This window comes from Akebia trifoliata, chromosome 3 (genome assembly GCF_017979445.1).
Source record: "Akebia trifoliata isolate Shusen 1 chromosome 3, ASM1797944v1, whole genome shotgun sequence".
NCBI classification, from domain to species: domain Eukaryota; kingdom Viridiplantae; phylum Streptophyta; class Magnoliopsida; order Ranunculales; family Lardizabalaceae; genus Akebia; species Akebia trifoliata.
The window spans coordinates 45,198,681-45,208,591 of record NC_141377.1 but is presented as its reverse complement, the minus strand read 5'-3'; the positions used below and the strand labels follow the sequence as shown (position 1 = coordinate 45,208,591).

At 34.3% G+C, this 9,911-nt stretch overlaps 1 non-coding gene across 1 annotated transcript; it reads right to left on the bottom strand.

Moving 5' to 3' along the window:
- Nucleotides 1-8,607: 8,607 nt before the first annotated feature.
- Nucleotides 8,608-8,680, bottom strand: TRNAA-UGC (transfer RNA alanine (anticodon UGC)). Its single transcript has one exon. It is a non-coding gene; the product is annotated as a tRNA-Ala (tRNA).
- Between the last annotated feature and the right edge of the window lie 1,231 nt (nt 8,681-9,911).

The window sequence follows — 9,911 nt, the reverse complement described above, 5'->3', positions numbered from 1 at the left end:
ATTGTTTATACAATGAAAAACTATATAATGGAACCAAGTCCCATATTCACTACATGATCCTTGAATTTCAATGGTGACATGCCTTTAGTCAAAGGATCAGCGATCATCAATTCAGTGCTAACGTGCTCAATGACCACTTTCTTTTCTTTGACACGTTCCCTTACAGCTAAATACTTAATGTCGATATGTTTACTTCGACTTCCACTTTTGTTGTTTTTAGTCATGAAAACAGCAGCTGAATTGTCGCAATACATTCTCAATGGCCTAGAAATAGAATCCATAATTCTAAGCCCAGATATGAAACTCTTAAGCCATACACCATGCGAAGTAGCCTCAAAACAAGAAACGAACTCGACTTCCATAGTGGAAGTGGCAGTCAAGGTCTGCTTGACACTTCTCCATGATACAGCTCCACCGGCCATCATAAAAATGTAACCTGATGTTGATTTGTGTGAATCAACACAGCCAGCAAAGTCTGAATCTGAGTAGTCAATTACTTCTAGATTGTCCGTCCGTCTATACATAAGCATGTAATATTTAGTTCCTTGAAGGTACCTCATCACTTTCTTTGCAGCTCTCCAGTGGTCTAAACCTAGATTACTCTGATATCGTCCCAACATTCCCACAACAAATGCAATGTCAGGTATTTTATGCAGACCTAAGCATATATTAGGCTTCTGACAGCAGAAGCATATGGAATGTTTTTCATTTGTTCCCTTTCAAGATCGTTCTTCGGGCATTGGTTCAAATTGAACTTATCACCCTTCACAATGGGAGCAACATTTGGTGAACAATCCTTCATCCGAAATCTCTCTAAAACCTTATTGATATAGGTTTCCTGCGACAGACCCAAGATACCTCGAAATCTGTCTCTATGAATCTTAATGCCAATGACATAAGACGCCTCACCCATATCCTTCATATCAAAGTTCTTAGAGAGGAATTGTTTCACCTCATGCAGCAAACCCTTATCATTGGTTGCTAGCAAAATATCATCCACATATAAAATAAGAAAACAAATTTTACTCCCACTGACCTTCTGGTATATACATTGATCCATAATATTTTCAACAAAACCAAATGAAGAAATTACATTATGGAATTTTAAATACCATTGGCGGGATGCTTGTTTTAAACCGTATATGGATTTCTTGAGCTTGCAAACCAATTACTTACCATCACTAGAGGGGAATCCTTCAGGTTGTTTCATGTAAACTTCCTCCTCTAGATCTCCACTAAGAAATGTCGTTTTCACATCCATTTGTTGCAACTCTAAGTCAAAATGGACTACTAATGCCAAAATAACACGCAAGGAATCTTTCTTAGATGCAGGAGAAAAAGTCTCTGTGTAATCGATTCCTTCCTTCTGAGTGAATCCCTTAGCAACGAGTCTTGTCTTGTATCTCTCAATGTTACCTAATGAGTCTTTCTTTGTCTTAAAGACCCATTTACAACCAATGGCTTTTGCACTATTAGGCAACTCAACAAGGTTCCAGACTCCGTTACTCTTCATAGAATTCATCTATTCCTCCATGACATTGTACCATAATTCTGATTCTTTGCAACTCATGGCTTGCGAAAAAGATTCAGGATCATTTTCGACTCCAATGTTGTAGTCAGATTCTTGCAGATACACAACATAATCACCAGAAATTGCTGACTTCTTAGTTCTAACAGATCTTCTTAATGTCGCACCATCATCTTCCTCGGAAGTATGATGTTCAACTCGTTGTTCAGAAGTCTCAGGCAACTCTTGAACAACCTGATCTACCGGAATGTTGTCAACAGCTTGTGGAACTTCAATGATTGGTTGTTCAACACCAGTTTGTACTTGAGGGGCGCTGTGAACAATAACCAATCTATCACCTGAAGTGGAAGGTTGAGACTCTGAATGATCATTCTCAGAACCAATAGTCCTGATTTGATCGCTCCCACTGATCAAGTCATTTTCAAAAAACTTTGCATTTCTTGATTCCACAATCCCAGTGTTGTAAGATGGACAAAAAAATCTGTAACCTTTAGACCTTTCAGCATATCCAATGAAATACCCACTAATGGTCATTGGGTCCAGTTTCTTTTCTTGTGGATTATAAATTCTTACTTCAGACGGACATCCCCAAACGCGCATATGTCGCAAACTCGGTTTCCAACCTTTCCATAATTCAAATGGCGTTTTAGAAACAGCCTTGGTTGGAACTCGGTTTAATATATACACTGTCGTCTTAAGTGCTTCAGCCCACAAGGAATTAGAAAGATTAGAGTTGCTTAGCATACTCTGCACCATGTCCAATAATGTTCGGTTTCTTCTTTCTACTACACCATTCTGATCCGGTGAACCAGACATGGTGTATTGGGCAACAATTCCATGCTCTTGAAGAAACTTTGCAAATGGCCCAGGTGCTTGTCCATTCTCTGTGTATCTACCATAATATTCTCCACCTCTATCTGATCTCACGATCTTAATTTGTTTGCCGCATTGTTTCTCTACTGCAGCTTTAAAGATTTTAAAGGCATCTAATACTTCGTTCTTGTTATGAAGCATGTAGAGATACATATATCGTGAATAATCATCTATGAAAGAGATGAAGTATTTTTGACCATGTGAATCCATGTCTGGACTACATATATCAGTATGTATGATTTTTAATATGGCCGAACTCCTATTAGCATATTTCTTTGACTTGTTGGTCTGCTTTCCCTTTATGCAGTTCACACAAGTCTCAAAATCAGTAAAATCTAGAGTACTAAGTACCCCATCATTTACTAATCTTTTAATCCTCTCTATGGAGATATGACCTAATCTCCGGTGCCATAATGTAGAGGAATCCTCATTAATAACACATCTTTTATTACCAGTTTGAACATGCATAGCATTATAAGTGGTATTATTTTGTAAATTAATGCAGTAAAGACCATCAGACAAAATACCATTCCCAACACAATCAGATTTATAAAATAAATTAAATGATATTTCTGAAAAATGAAAGGAATATCCAAAAGGTACAAGTCTTGAAACTGAAATCAAGTTTCTAGAAAAACTTGGAACATAAAAGGTCTTTTCTAATTCTAAAACAAAACCACTACTTAAAGTTAAACAGCATGTCCCTACAGCCTCCACATGTGAGCCCATCTTGTTTCCGGATAAGTTGTTTTGCTCACTTCCCACTGGCTTCCTTAGATTTTGTAAACCCTGCAATGAATTCGAAATGTGGATTGTTGATCCAGAATCAATCCACTATGTGTTAAAATTTACATTAACCATATTAGATTCATAACAAACAAATGAGATTGAATTACCTTTATCCTCAAGCCATTTCTTAAATTTGGCATATTCCTTCTTCACGTGTCCCATCTTTTTACAGAAGAAACACTTGAAATTTTTCTTGATATCAGCTTGGGAAGGTATTTTACCTTTCCCTTTCTGATTAGCCTGAAATTTGCCATTTCCTCGCGTAGCCAGCATTGCACTCTCTCACAGTTCCATCATTAGCATTCCTTCCTCTTAAACACACATGTCATGAGTTCATTAATTGACCATTTATCTTTATGTGTGTTGTAAGAGATTTTGAAGGGCCCGTATTGATGCGGAAGGGTATTCAAAATGTAGTGCACCAGAAAGGACTCTGACATTTCAACCTCGAGATTCTTTAATTGAGTCGCAATATCCCTCATATGCATGATGTGCTCACACACACCTTTGACATTGGTGAGCCTTAGGGATGAGAACTTTATGATTAGGGTACTTGCGAGTACCTTCTCTGAAGTGACGAATTGATCATCAATGGCTTTCAGCAAGTCCCGGACATTATCATGCTGATCTACAGAACCACGAATACCAACAGAGATTTTTGTCTTAATGAACATTACGCTGAGGCGATTAGATCGCTTCCATTTTTCATATAGCGTAATGTCCACTGTAGAGCTGGTATCGGAAATTGCAGGTGGTTCGTCTTTTCTAATAGCATAATCAATGTCCATCCATCCTAAGTGAAGGAGAATTCTCTCTTTCCATACTTTATAGTTATCACCCTTTAATTCGGGAATATCACATCGGATATTAGAAAAATTCGCAGTTTGTGAAGCTGCATAAATTAAAAATTACATATTTATGTTAAAATTGAGACCTAAATAATTTCATGTTTTACCAATGCAAATCATGCTTAAAAATTGAGTCTAATGATTAAAAATTACCTGTGGACTAAATTTTTAATTCAAAAAATCATTCTTTATGATAGAATAAATCAAATTATTTACTTAATTCATAATTATACAATGTATATAATTTGATATATATTCTATCTTAGATTAAACTTTATGATAAAACTACAAAATTATTAATTCATAATTCTTGTGGGTAAGTTATGAATAATTTGATATTTTATCCTAATTAATTATATAAATATATTAAAATTTTCTGTCGGATAAAATTTATTATATTAAGTATAATTAATTACAATTAATGTCTAAATAAACTTTATATGATCCTAATTAATTATAATTTTGTTTAATTAAAGATGCTGTGGCAATTCTCTAATTAACTAAAATTATATGGATCACTTAGACATTATTCATTTATGCTTAAAAATTATTTTGCATAAAAAAATTAACTGAAACTAACATGTCATTATTATGCATAATTAATCCTATAATTTTAAGCATAAATTTTCATCTAAAATTTTGCATAATTAATTTAAGTAGAATAATTAATTCATGCAAACACATATAAATCTGAATAAATTGCATACAATTAAACAAACTGAAGATCATATGCAAAAATAAATAAATAAATAAATAAAAGATAAGCATGTTACTAAATAAATGCCTAAACAATTATAGAAATTATTTTATTTATTTATTTTATTTATAGAAATTTATCTTCTTCAATTTTCAGTCTATCCGAAATCTATCCGATTTGTATCCGATTTAGATCCGATTTCGATCCGATTTGGATCCGATTTCTATCTGATATCTATCCGATTTCTATCCGATATCTATCCGATTTCGATCCGATTTCTATCCGATTTGAATCCGATACAATTCATCAGATAAAAACCCCAAAAGATTATTTAAAAATTACATAGAAATTAGAAATCTAATTTCTCAACTGATTTCTATCCGATTTCTATCTGATTTGTATCTGATTTCTATCCGATACAACTCAGTAGTCAAAATCGGTCTCCAAATCAACATTTTAACACCAAAATATAGTTTAAAAATATAGAAATTTTAGAAATCCATTATCCTTATGATTTCTAACATTAATAAGCATTAAAATAGAATTTTCATCCAAAATCCGAGAATCGCGAATTTCGGAATGTAATAAAATAAAATAATAAATAAATAAATAAATATCAAGGCAGAGATTATGGAGGCTCTGATACCAAATGTAAGATTAAATCTGAAACTTAAATATTGATTCTCAAATACGGAAATAAAAATAAAAAGAATCAAAATCTGAAAAAAAAAATGCCCAAAATCCATACCTCCGGCCATTGATTTCGCACACACACCTTCCACTGATTTTCTGTCTCGTTTGGCACTTCCAAACTCGGATACACTCACGTTAGATGGTGTAGACTGAAGGAGATTAAGAGAGAGTGTAGAGTTTGGGGACCAAAACTAAGTTTAAATAATCGATCTTGAATGAGGCTTCCATCAAGCACTCATTCACGATCGGAGTAGTTGCCACATCTAGATATCTTAGTGGGTCACGTCTCTAAGCCTTAAGAGACGTGATGAAGAAATCGTGGACGTGGACCACCTAAAGAGCTCCAAAAAATGGGGTTTTATGCTCTGCCGAGAAATTCGGAGCTAACATGGAATTGTTGGATTTCTCTTGTGGTGTTCCATTGGTGGAGAAGGGAGAAAGGAGAAGAAGGTGAAGAGAACGAGAGAGATGGTTTGGATGGAAGAATTGTTTGAAGTGGCATCTCCATCTCAAATAGTTTCTTTCTTCTTTTTGCACTGTGAAGTACATTACATATGGAGAGAACCGTTGCATATCTTACAAGAAACAGGGAGAGAAGTGGAGAAGGCGTTGATTTTTTTTATTTTTATTTTTTAACGTTTCACTTAATGACGTGACAGCTGACTCACTAAGTGAGTGACGTGAATACTAAGCCACGTCAGAATTGTAAGAATCAGACTACAACGCCTGTGTCACCCCAGCAGTACTCTTTTCAAAATGACGGGTGCCCTTGACCCCAATCTCCTCTCAAAGAACAACAAAGTATTAAGAAGTCCCCCCAATACTTTGAAAAATGTTTAAGAAACCCCTGTATTTTGAAGTTGATGACATGCCCCTTGACATGGGTATTCTCTAAAAGATTAACTTTTAATGTCCCGGTGTTTCAATAATGTTTCACAAATTTTTCAGTATTTTTTTTTATTTTTGATAAAATCGAAATATTGATAAGAAACAAGATTTCAAACCATGATTCAAACTCCTAATCCCTTGAAACCATGTTTTTTCTGACATGATTTACTCATTTGGTCATTGTTCCATGTTTCATGGATCATGCCAACCTCTTCTCATATTGTGTTTGTTTAATGTGAGGATGTCTTATCCTTCTTGTATATGCAATTTCTTACATCCACCTCCAGATCTTACTCACAAATCATACAAATAACATAAAAAAAAAAGAGAGCACGAGAGATTTTTATGTGATTTAACAAAAATATCCACATTCCATGAGTTTCATGGGAATCTTTCCACTATAATCCGCCAATATTACATGACTATTACATGATAGTTTTAAATCTTCCTCTTGTCGAATCCCTCTCCTTCTCCTTCCTTTATTTGCAATGGTTCTATCCCCTTTAAATAGATAGAAAATCATAATTTAAAAAGGAATCACATTCCTTATTAGATTGTAACTGTTGATTATTATTATTCAAATATAATAATTATCTTTAAGGAAAGAATCTTTTTTTCTTGGGATTCTTTTCTGAACTAGATAGGATCTGGTCTTGATAATATCACATACAGGTCTCGGGATACATATAGATTGGTGCAACATGAACGATCTAGATGGGAGTGGATTTTATCCATCCACACTTACTTAATCAACGATTTTCACCAATTTTTCCATAAATTATGGTAGTTAGGTTGAACATAAATATGAATTTTTGTATAGTGGAGATTTGTTAGGTTGTCTGGATCTTCAAAAAATTTAATACACCTGAGTATCTCATTGTAAGATAATGTTGTACACATCCCATGTGTGTGGGTATGTGTGCCAATGTAGTTAAGCTTTTTGTGGGATTGGAGCACCTTTTAGGCCCCCGTATGCTCGGAATCAACTTTGACTAATGATAAAATGACTCGCTAAAACATACATGGTTGATGCGGCAACTGCATAGAACCATAGATTTTGCCCTTGTTTATCCCGGAGAAAAAGATTTATGATTTTGTGCACTTGCCACATCAAGCACGTATGTTTTGTGTGTGTGTGTGTGTGAGATTATCACAATTCATCAACTTTTGTTATTCCCTTTTGCCGAGTCCAAAAACAGAAAATATATTTGAATGAAAGAGTAAAGACTAAAGGCAAATAACAAGTCAAGCCTTGTGAGGCACTTAAATGGGTTTGGGTTCATCCCCTTAAAACTCGTATGGGGTTGGTCATGCTGGGCCCCAATGGAGATTAGTCAGTCACACTTACTTGAGAGTGATGATGGGATATTCCCTCGGTTACAACAAAAAAAAAAAAAAACCTTATCAGCAAGTACGTGCTTACGAGCTATCGAGCATTGCCTAACACCATTAACTAGCACATGAGGATACTTTTCCATGTAAATAAGTTCATGTACAATGTATTACCTCATAATTTATTTCTTGAACTTTAATTAAGGTTTCCTTTAGGGCTTTAAACCATTTGCCTCATTGTATCACGTGTGTGCGGCAAGTGTCAACTAGCTCAATTGGTAAAGTCTTTTGGTGATGATATGAGAGATCTGGGTTCAAATCTCGTCAGCATCAAGTAACTGAACTCATTAAAAATAGACTTACTGATATAACAAGAAAAAGAAAGAAAGAATAATAAAAAAACTCTTATGTGCGGATATTTTTTGTTTTGGTTTTACTTGTATGTCATGATCTACATGGTGCACAATCAAACTAAATATGGCCGTGATTCTAATCCAAGATTTAACAGCTGGTGAACAGGCTTGCCAATGATATCTGGGGTTGGGTTCCTCTGAACGCCATTTCTAACCTTATACCTAATGAGGACATGATACATAGGAGGATCTAAACTTGAGATATTCTTGTAGAATTAATTAAGAATTCTGAATCATACGTGGATAGATGCTGCTCTCTTTCACGGTGATGAAGATGAACTACCACTTCAGTAACTTTTCAAGCCATCAATTCTCACTATGGACGTTATCTCTATCTATAATATCCCAAAAAATTCAGTAAAGGACCAATTTGCAGGGTTTCCATATGGGAATTTAGAATTAGAATGAGATTTCAGAATCCCAAAAAGTAGAGATTTGCAATTGATCATTTATTAATCGTTGGTTTTGAGCATTTCTCATGCATTGGGTGGCACATTTCTGATTTCTGGGAATCTCAAATGGCATATTTAGGGAAAAAGAAAATAATGGAGATGCAGGGTATCGAACCCTGTACCTCTCGCATGCAAAGCGAGCGCTCTACCATTTGAGCTACATCCCCTTTTTGGATCATTTTACCTGATAATTTTATTAAATATATCTTCCAAAAAGATAAATCCTTCACTTACTAAAATTTGAATGAGTCAATAACCTGGCTCGAAAAATGTCACTCGAAATTCACTCGCCCGAGATGGCATGTTCACATAAGCATAAATCTTTTTCTTCGGGATACACAAGGAAAAAAGATCTATAATTGTATAAATTCCATATCAAGCTGAGTGAATTTGAGTGACTTTTTCCGACTCACATTAGCATTAGTCAATTTGAATAGTTTAAAAAATACTTGGTTATGATTTTTTTATTTTTAAGTTTTCCTTCATATTATTACCTATATAAAATCATTCAACTTAAAAAATGATCCATGAGCAAATCAAATAAAAATATATTAAATGTATGAATATTTTAAAATAATTCAAATATTTAATTTTTATTCTCTACAAAAATTTATATATAGCCGAATAACTTGGTCGAATTTCTGACTTGACTATGTGCATTGTCAAGTTTGCTCGACCAAGTTGGCTCTCTCATTTGTCAAGTTAACTCAGTGAGTAAGCTCCATCCAATTTTGGGGCTGGATTTGCTTGAATTCAAATATAGTCAACTTGGTCTAACTTGAAATTGACTCAACGAGTTTTTAAATCATGCTAAAATCCAACTCTCTTTTCAGTATTTTCTTAGGAGTATTCATATGGTGGAAAACTAATTCACACGGTATTCATTTTCCCATGACCATTTTCTCGAGGCATTCAAATTCCCTTGAAGACAAATTCCTTGCATCTAACAAATTTTAAGGGTTATCAAAATCAATTTTGATCACTTAGGTCATTAATAACCATTTATTTCACCTTTATACATGATCGGGGATCTTTTGATGATTCCATCACTTATTCATTTTTTTTTTCTTTTTTTTTATCGGTTACTTTCTTTTTATTCTTCTTTCTAATTGTGATGGTTCAATTCGTGGACTTGTGATAGTGCATGTGAAATACATTTCGAACTTAAAAAAATTGAAAATTGCATAATACTTTAAAGCATTGCCTATTTATAAACTTGACCCTTGGTTGCAGTGCGTGTATGACAATTGTAACAATATCGAGTCGATATCACCAGTCAAAATGAAAATTTCTCTTTTTAAGAGATCACATTATGCCAGGTCACATGTACTCTTATTTGGTGTGCAAATTTGGTAGGTGACATACTATCTTGACATTCTACAAAGCATTAGATGAGAT